Source organism: Chinchilla lanigera, unplaced genomic scaffold (assembly GCF_000276665.1).
Source record: "Chinchilla lanigera isolate Chin_1 unplaced genomic scaffold, ChiLan1.0 scaffold00046, whole genome shotgun sequence".
NCBI lineage: Eukaryota > Metazoa > Chordata > Mammalia > Rodentia > Chinchillidae > Chinchilla > Chinchilla lanigera.
The window spans coordinates 6112753-6122262 of record NW_004955447.1 but is presented as its reverse complement, the minus strand read 5'-3'; positions in this window follow the sequence as shown (position 1 = coordinate 6122262).

Genomic DNA, 9510 nt, shown 5'->3' with positions numbered 1-9510 from the left:
CTTCTTCTTCTTCTTCTTCTTCTTCTTCTTCTTCTTCTTCTTCTTCTTCTTCTTCTTCTTCTTCTTCTTCTTCTTCTTCTTCTTCTTCTTCTTCTTTTTTATTTTTTTATTTTTTGTCTTTTTGAGACAAGGTCTTGCTATGCAATTCAGGCTGGCCTTGAGCTCACTTTGTAGCCCAGGCTGGACTCAACTCTCAATGATCCTCCTGCCTCAGCCTCCCAAGTGCTGGGATTACAGGCATGCGCCACCATGCCAGGCTCATAATTCAATTCTTTAACGTGGTAGGGCTGACACCTTTGGCGGATGCCAGCTAAAATCTATTCACGTTCTCCGTCCCATCTTCCAGACTAGGAATAACACATTGAATCTCTTTTTGTCTTCCATTTTGGCAGCTCTGAAAAATTCTTCTGACCAAAACTTCCAACTTTAAATTCCCATTTGTCCTACCTGCATAATCCTTCAGGCTAATCTCTCCATTGTAAAGTCTTTAATATCAATTCCACGCACAAAATTTCCTTTGCCATGTGAACAATATATTCACACAATTTCAAAGATCTTTGGGGCCATTAATCTGCCTATCACAATTTGAATGTTAAATAACTAATGTTTTACCATAGGCTGAATTTTAATACTAATCTGAGAAGTTCATTCAAATAATAAACTACAGTTTTTAGAATGTGTGACTCCAATCATAGCTAGTTCAGTGAAAGGATTCACCTTGAAAGATAAGAAAGGTTCTTATACATTTTCTTCCAAAATTTGAAATTTATCCAGATAAAAATAATGCTATACATTGTTTGCTAAGTTGGATTTCATGTAACATTAGTAAAATAATTACATACTTGTTATATATTTGCTATGCATATTCTACAGACCTAGGTTTTGGTTAGAAGAATTAAGCATAATTATGAATTATAGAAGTTTATTTATAATCAAGATTAACCTACTTTAGAATAATTTGGATCCGTTGTCTAAGAGCATGTTTTACGTTCCATAAAAACTTACCTGGCTACTGTCCACACATGGGATAAACAGTGATTATTAAAATTCTAACAAGCACAGACATGGGGATCAAGGAGAATTGTTCTGTTTTACCCATACTGCCACTGACCTGGTATCTCCCAGTGCTTTTACCCATAAAAGTCATAAACTCTTCTACTTCTAGTTTCCTACTGCTGTAATTCAGCTCTGTAATCACTAGTTAGCTACAGGTGAAATGGAGATATAAACATATTATCAGAAATTGATTCTACCACAAAGATTTGAAAAGAATGCACAAGAAAATAAGCTCATAAATATAATAAATGAGGAAAATTGATTTCATTTGAATTATTTGTAGCACAGTTGCTACCTAGAGACAACTCTGAATCTCACACTTTTCAAAGTCTGCTTAAGTTTACAGTTCGTCTGAACTTGTTTGATGCCTGCTTTTCACCTTTTTTCTGTTATTTTTCCACACAAGCTACTTTATTGATAAATCAAAAGAAAAAGGATCAAATAGCCAAAGCAATAAAGTGTTCACTTCAGAGTTGTAGCCAATCTAATTAATTTTTTATTTGGTTCTCATGTATTAGACACAAATCAATTTGGGATTATGTTTACAGAGTTATAAGAGGAGTGGAGTCCGGGCCCTCAATTTGTTGTCTAGGTGTCCAAATTAGTCAGTTAAATGGCCCTCGGGGATATCATAAAGTGCATAAATAGGCTCTTGTAAGTACCTTTCTGTTTAATTACAGGCCAAACCATCAACACTTCTCTGAGAGAAGGGTAGAGTTCTGAAATCCAGCAGGCAGGCTTTATTTTTTCAGGTGTTTTCTTTGCTCTTTCATTGACATGGTTTAGTTAAAATGTCTTTAGAAATCCATTTTAGCATGTGGAGGTTAGGACCACAAAAATTGACTTGCACTTAATGAAAGGAGTTTCCAGTCAGATAAAAAATGATATTAAGATGAATGGCCTTTACCAGATGAGAATTATCGCTCCGTGGGCTCTGCCTTACCATTCCAGAAAATGAAACCGTATGAAGTAGTGGGAATGGACATTACGTTTCATGAAAATAAAGAACTTACAGAAAATATGTTTTCTGAAATCAAGTTCTCAGAACATTAAAATAAAACAAAGGTGACATTTCTACTGATTTAAATTTGGTGGCACACCTGTGCACACTTCAACATGCACCAGTGTATCTGAAACCATTGATTTGAAAAATGCTGCTCCGACCTCTGGCAGTTTAAGGTACTTGGCACGAATATATCTAACAAAGCTTTGTAATCATCCTTCAATTTTCTACCTATTCAACTGGTCACCAAGTCCCTACAGTTGCACTTCTACTGATACTGACTACCACTGCTCTCCTGGGCTACTGGAATTGGAAGGCTTCCTAACCGCTCAGCTAACTCCAGTCCAGATTAGAGCACTACCTAATGTCCAGTGTCAACATTTCATCTAGTCAGCTGTTCGGGTTATTTTCAGCAACAGAATTCATGCTCTTCTATCAACCTCAATAGTTTTTATAGCTCAGAAACAAAACCACTATCTCAGTGGAGGTTTTTGGAAAGACTCCTTCTTGCTATTCAAGAAAGCAGCTAACGTCACATTGCTGACCTGAAGTGTCAACCGGACTGTAACATCCTCCCGCACCCTCAGTCTTGGCTTAGGAGAACGCCACCGATTTCCAGACAGCACCTCACTGTGCACACCACTGTGTGCCAGAAATTTTCTGAGGGAAAGAAAAAGACACTAAAGATTTGAAATCAGTGCGTTAAATATATGGATATATTTTATGCAACATCCCAGGCTTTTAAAAAAGTCGCTAAACAGAATCTCTACCTCTTCATATAACACAAAATGAATTTCAATAACTTAAGGAGTAATAGTTTTATTGTAAAATCAGTTATGTAGTTTTACTACAGATAAAATCCTTTTCTCTTTGCAAACAAGAACTTTTCTAACCCTGAGAACCCTTGTGGAAGGAAATGAGCTGTCTCTTAATACAAAACCAGATGGATTGGCTGCAGGAAAAAATGACTTCTGAGATTCCTTTAAAGCATTCCGGGATTTTTTTCATCCATTTTTGGGAAGATTGGTTGGGATAGGATAATCTTTATCACTAAGCACAGAATGGCTCTGAAATTCATGTTTCTCTTAGGATGTAGTGTGAAAATTGGATCAGGGTTGAAACTACTGTCTCATGAGAGGATTATTTTCACTGGGGTTTTCCAATTTAATTAGTGCTCAGTAAGGAACCACATGAAATAATTCTAGCATTTCCTTAAAATTCATTCGCTCAGTGTTTCCTAAAGTGTATGATACAGTTTAGTCACTTGACTTCAAAGTGCATTCTAGTTTTAAGTAAGTTTGTGAAGTACTAAGACAAACATTTCTCTATTTTAGTAAACTGGACTTACTAAAGTCTAATATATATATATACACATATATATACAAATAATAAAATTTTATCATACATATATTATGTATATATACATACATATATATATATACATAAAATTCACTCTCGACGTGAAATTCAATGCATTTGGACAAAAAAGTACTGTCACATTACAAAAGTCATGCAATAATCAAATACCATCAAGTGGTGTTGTGATTGTTCTGCAAACCTCCTCTCCCTGATCTGCAGAAACCATAGCTTTGGGCTTCCAGCCCATCACAATCTTGATCTGATTTCTGTCCCTTTTTCACTTTTGGCTTTGTCTAGAATAGGCTGTAAGTGCAAATGTGCCAGATGTTGCCTTTTCTGTCTAATTTCTTTAGCTTAGGAAGGATTTTTCATTGCATACATCTCACTATTTATAATCAATAGTTTGTAACATTCTGTGGTTGAGCAGTATTCATTTGTACATACAATTGATTTATGTAACGGACGGTAGGTGTCTGGGTTGTTTTCAAATGCAAAAACATTTTCCAAAACAACTATGTCATTTTGTATCTCCATCAGGATCTCACTTTAGAATTCTCAGTGGGTCTTTTTCAAAATGGATGCAATGAATCCACATTTTAAAATTAAAAAGTTGCTTCTTCTGCACATGAAAGTATGGGAGACAAAGACTCCTAACCAAATCTGGTATTATTCATCTTATGTAACTACTGTATTATCATTATTATTATTATCAATAAATAGTTATAGAATGAGTGAGTTTACTACCTACTCAAACATGATAGGGGTGTGACAAAAATAGACCTCGTATTACTTTTCTATTGCACTGTAATAAGTAAAGTGAGTGACTTACAATTACACAAAGTTGCATCCCAGAGTGTTCTAGAAGATTGACAAGGGTTTTAGTGAGTTAAAATTCAGTTACTGGCAGGATTATAGTGCTTCTGGAATGCTCTGGGAGTCTGTTTCCATAAATTTTACATTTTCTGGAGGGGGACATGTTTCCTGATTCATGGTCCTGTTCCCCAATTTCACACCTATAAAACTTACAGCTCCCTGACCATTTTTCTATATCGTTATTTCCTTCTTGCAGACCAGGAAACTGAGGTTCAAAGAGGTTACACAGTTATCCCAAGTGTTTGAATTCAAATTGACCCAGGACTGACACCTGAATTTTTCAAATTCAAACCTCAGATAGTCTTCCCTTATTAAAAACTGCTAAGTGCATGTAACTTTTTTTAAACTAAGAGACATGAAATTTATTTTGGTAATTCTTGTTCAAAACACCTTAAAAATATTTTAATAGTCATCAAAGTATTTAGGTAGTATATAATAAGAGTCTCAATCTTTTGAGAAAGGGGAAAATGTATAGTATATACAGTGTTTATATATTTTATATATAATTACAATGTATTGTATCTCAAAATAAATGTCAGTTAGCATTTAAGCAGTGGAAAAGGATGCAGGCCTGCTTTTTGTTCGGTGCATATTCCAAGCCTGATCCTTGACTGTGCCTCCTCATTACTCACCCTAGGTTCACAGGAGCGAAAGAGCTGTAGCCGTAATCCTGGAAGTTCTCTTCCCAATGTTTACACTCATCCGATGAAACAGGAAGCTTATAATTCTGAGGTTTTCCCACAGTATAAACATCAACTGTGGAGATTTTAAACATCTGTTGTTATACACTTGCCATACACTGGAATTCCAAGAAATTAGACAGTTTACTTCAAATTTTATTAAATGAATGAAATAAAGAGTCCAGACTTGTAGCAACAAAGGAAAACTGTCAATGTTTTCTAATAATTTCACGCAAATTTGTGGTTCATAATAGACTGAATCATGGCTCCAAAGGTGTCCAGGTTCTCATGCCTAGAACCCATGAATGTGTTTCTTTATATAGCAAAAAAGATTTTGCCAATGAGATGAAGTTAAAGGCCCTGAGAGAGGAAGAATACCCTGGATCATACAAGTGAGCCCCACTATGCACCACACGCTTACAAGGGGATGACGTTCCCAGCCATGTTTGGAATATAATACGGACTGAATAAAAATAAGTAGAAACACAATAACTGTCAAACCTAGAGTCATTATCTTTACCATCATGTTTATAACAGCTACCTAACTGCATTTAGGAATCATATGTGAAATCTTTTACACACAAATCATTCAAAATTGAAATAGCAAATGTAAAACTACCAATGAGTGTCTCCCTTGTGGCCAACACACTTACAAATTCTGCACTTTCCTCTTTCATTCTAAATATTGATTAATTAATGCTTAACAGGTAAGTGTATATAATTCACAGCAGAGCAGTTTCACTCCTAGATATGTATCCTGGAGAAACTGCGCTATAGCTAAGGAGACATAGGGGAAGACTCAGAGAAGCATTATTTTTAATTATAAAAATTTAGAAACAGCTTTTATGTCCAACAAAAGATTCCCTAACTAATGTGTGGAATGATCATTCAGTGCAATACTATTTGTCACTGAAAATAAATTATCTAGAGTTGCATTAACAGCATGAGTGATTCCAGAACCTATTCCTGGATTAAACAATTTTAAAGACATGCATGTATATGCATACATATGTATTGTATGCGTGAAGCTATATCATATTATTTATACAAACATTTAAATCATAGCATTTGTAGTGTAAGTATCAGGATATATAAGAGGAAATAGAATTGTCAGATAAGTACAGGATGTCAAGAGAAATTGAATACCAGATAAATAAAATTTTTGACATATGTATATCCCATGTACTATTTGAAGTGATTAAAAAGTTAAAGGCTGTTTATCCAAAATTTTAATTTTAGTAGAGATCTCTATCATTATTCACTAAATCCAGCAATTCAACCAAGAAAGGAGGCTTTATAAATGGCTTTAATTGTACTAGTGATATTTTATTACTTAAACTGAGTAACGCATAGATAGGTAGTCACTGCATTTTTCTTTATAGTATTTTCAAAATTTTTAATTTTTAGATCCTGTTAAAATATGAATAGACAAAATTAAACTATTCATGAGAAGAAAATCTTCAGTTGAAGGCTAAACCAAAGGACTAATACCAAAACTAAAGAATCAGGCAGAGCGGCAACAGGTAAAGAAATAAAAAAGCATATAAAATTTTAAAATTATACAGTGTGAGGACAATGAAATGGTACAATGCTCTCTTTTGATATTATTAATATCTGTCATGTGTGTGACACAAATTTCCTTCTAAGTCACTTATCTGATCTAGGATGTATAGTTATACAATTCATCCACAATTCTAAAACTTAGGTCATAAGTGTTTCAAAGAATTTGGTAATTTCAATGATGGGTTAATCAGTTAAAACACATTTGGCCACCAGTAATAATCAGAAAGAATGTAATGTGTAAACCTATCAAACAAGTAGCAAAAAATTAGTCACTACTTTATTACTCTCAGCCTAAAAAAAAGAAAAGAAAAGAAAAGAAGAACGGAAACAAACTGATGATACACTTGTGCTTCTCTCATCAAAATTTGAAATATCAGAATCATGAAAATATATAAAAACAACATGGAAACTCAAATTATTATTCTGGGGGGCCACCACAAGAAAATCTCATTTAAGTGATCCAGAGTAGGAACCAATTACTGCTGTTTTTTAAAAAAATATGAGGTTATTTTAATATATGTCCAGGACTGAGATCCATTATTTTAAAAGTGGAAAAGTCCACACTTAAAGTAGGAGTTACAATAGAACAGCAACCTTTGTCCTGGATGTAACTGCTGGTTCCTTCGAGAACAGATTCAAAAATTACTCAGCTCCCTCGGCTGTGTACAAGTACCAGCACACAGGTATTGTAGAGGTCAAATCCCTGCACACAGGCAACGCCAAATAAACACTTTTGCTGAAGTAGCTGAAATCTGTAAATGCTCAAAGCCTAACAGTACTTGCCACTTACACAGTCTTGAGAACTATCAGTAAAATACTAAGAAACTGCAAAAGGATCTAATTTTAAACATGAAGAACGAATTTATACCTTTTTATCTTGGAATGAAAATGCTTCAATGTCTCCTAGCAATTCCCTCCCTTTACCACAGTGAGATAGATTGAAGACAGTCAGCTTTGAGCTACTTGAGTAACATGAGCTTTGGTTTATGTCCTTTTTTCCCAGGGCCTCACAATTAAATGCCTAAACTCCATCTGCCACCTTACCTCCAGAACGTGATTGGCGAAAGATCAGCTATTAGAGAGGAGATTGCCGTTATGGCTTTTGAGGACTCTAACCACACCCTCTCAGGAATCCTATTGTGGCTACGCAGTCCTGTTATTAGTACTGCAACTCAGTTCCCATGAAGTAAGCTGGAACTCCATTTACAGTTAATCCATATTTCCGGTCTCCTCTAATAACCTACTTATGTGTGTGTGTTTCACTTTGGAAGACGCTACATGCTTCAGAGTATCCTCATCTGTTGTTGCCAGTGATTTCTGGGGCTTCAATTTGCGGCAAAATAAATCATCTTACCTCTGTTAACTACCACGCAAAACATCTGCTGCTTTTTCTTTGATTTTAGTTACAAATTTCATGAATCTTCTTATGGTAACCCAATTCCGATATTTACCATCCGTTCCAATGAACAACAATACTACCAGCGAGCCTTTCCCTAGTGACAAATACGGTTCAGGAAGGATGTCATAGATCAGGATACACAGCCACTATGTCCAAATGGGTTACCTGTTAATTTACTTTTATAATTAATAACAGTGCTATCGATAGTGTGTTGATGTCTTTGAATTCAATCCTTGGGAAAGCAAGGTCCGGCTGAGGTGTAGCCATAGCTACAGGCAGTGACAGTGCTCAGTTAGCCATAAAACACACCTCTCAGGCAGAATAGCTGCAAGTGCTTGGTGAATCTTCATTTTCTTCCTCTCTGTCATGCTTGCTTTCGTGAAAGATATTTCCTTTTTCCATGCTTAAATTCAGTTTTTTGACAACAGGCGTCGCAAACCCCTCAATGATCTCGCTGTGCCAATGAATTTCTGTCACGAGGCTTACATGAAATCCTCCTCCTCCTGATAACCACTGATCCCGCTGCCACACCAGAGGAAAGACTCAGTCCACCAAGGTCAGCCCCTACACACTGCGGTCGTTGGGAAGTGAGCAGCTATCTTGCAACCAGAGCTTAGGGCTGTCCTTGCCGATGACATCAACGGCTTTGAGATGAAATTAGCCATGCTGAAATCACTGTAATTATTTTTCTTTCGTTTAGCTACAACTTTAAAAAATCCAAGGAAAATAAATTTTTCTCATTATTTCAGAAACTTAAGGAAAGCAAAGGGAAGATAGTGAAAGCACAAGGAAAACTTGCAACACACACACACACACACACACACACACACAGCAAAATGCAAAAGACATTGTGCCTTCATTGCTGATTTCTCCTTCTGGGGCAGAAAGCAGGAAGCTGTTACAGAGGAATTTTGGACACAAAGCTCAAAGCGACCTGAGGCCTGGACTTGGTATGTAGAGCAGAGTCTTCACCTGGAGCTCTTCAGAAGCCCTGTGCATCTTGGATCTTTGGAAACTTATCTTTAGAAAGGAAAGAAGAGAAAAACATGTGTATCTTTATGCCAAAAATATGGCAAAGTAAATGGTCTGGGTGCCCTTCAGTTCAGATCACTTGGCTCATCTTCCCTAATAATGGTCACTATATGTGGAAAGCTGAAGAATGTAGGATAGCCTTTGCGCTCTGCACTTGTATATAACATACACTGAGGTTCTGTTTTATGAGACACAATTTGATTATTTGAGAATAATTCTAAACCATAGAGAAGATTCATAAGACTAGGCAATTAAGATTTGTTTTCCTTAAAGCAACACTTTCCAGACTGTACAATATGTCAGAATTCCCTGAATCATGGACTACTGGAACCTATTCAGAGTGTCTGACGCAGAAGGGGAAGTCTGGGTGCTGGGAACATTCACTTCTCCCATATTTCCAATGATTGATGCTAATGCTGGTCCAGTGACCACACTCTGAGAACAACTGCTTTAAATTTACTGTGGGAGCCAGGAGTATTGGCACTCACACCTGTCATCCCTGCACACAGGAAGGCTAAGGAAGGAGGATCATAGGATTGAGCTCA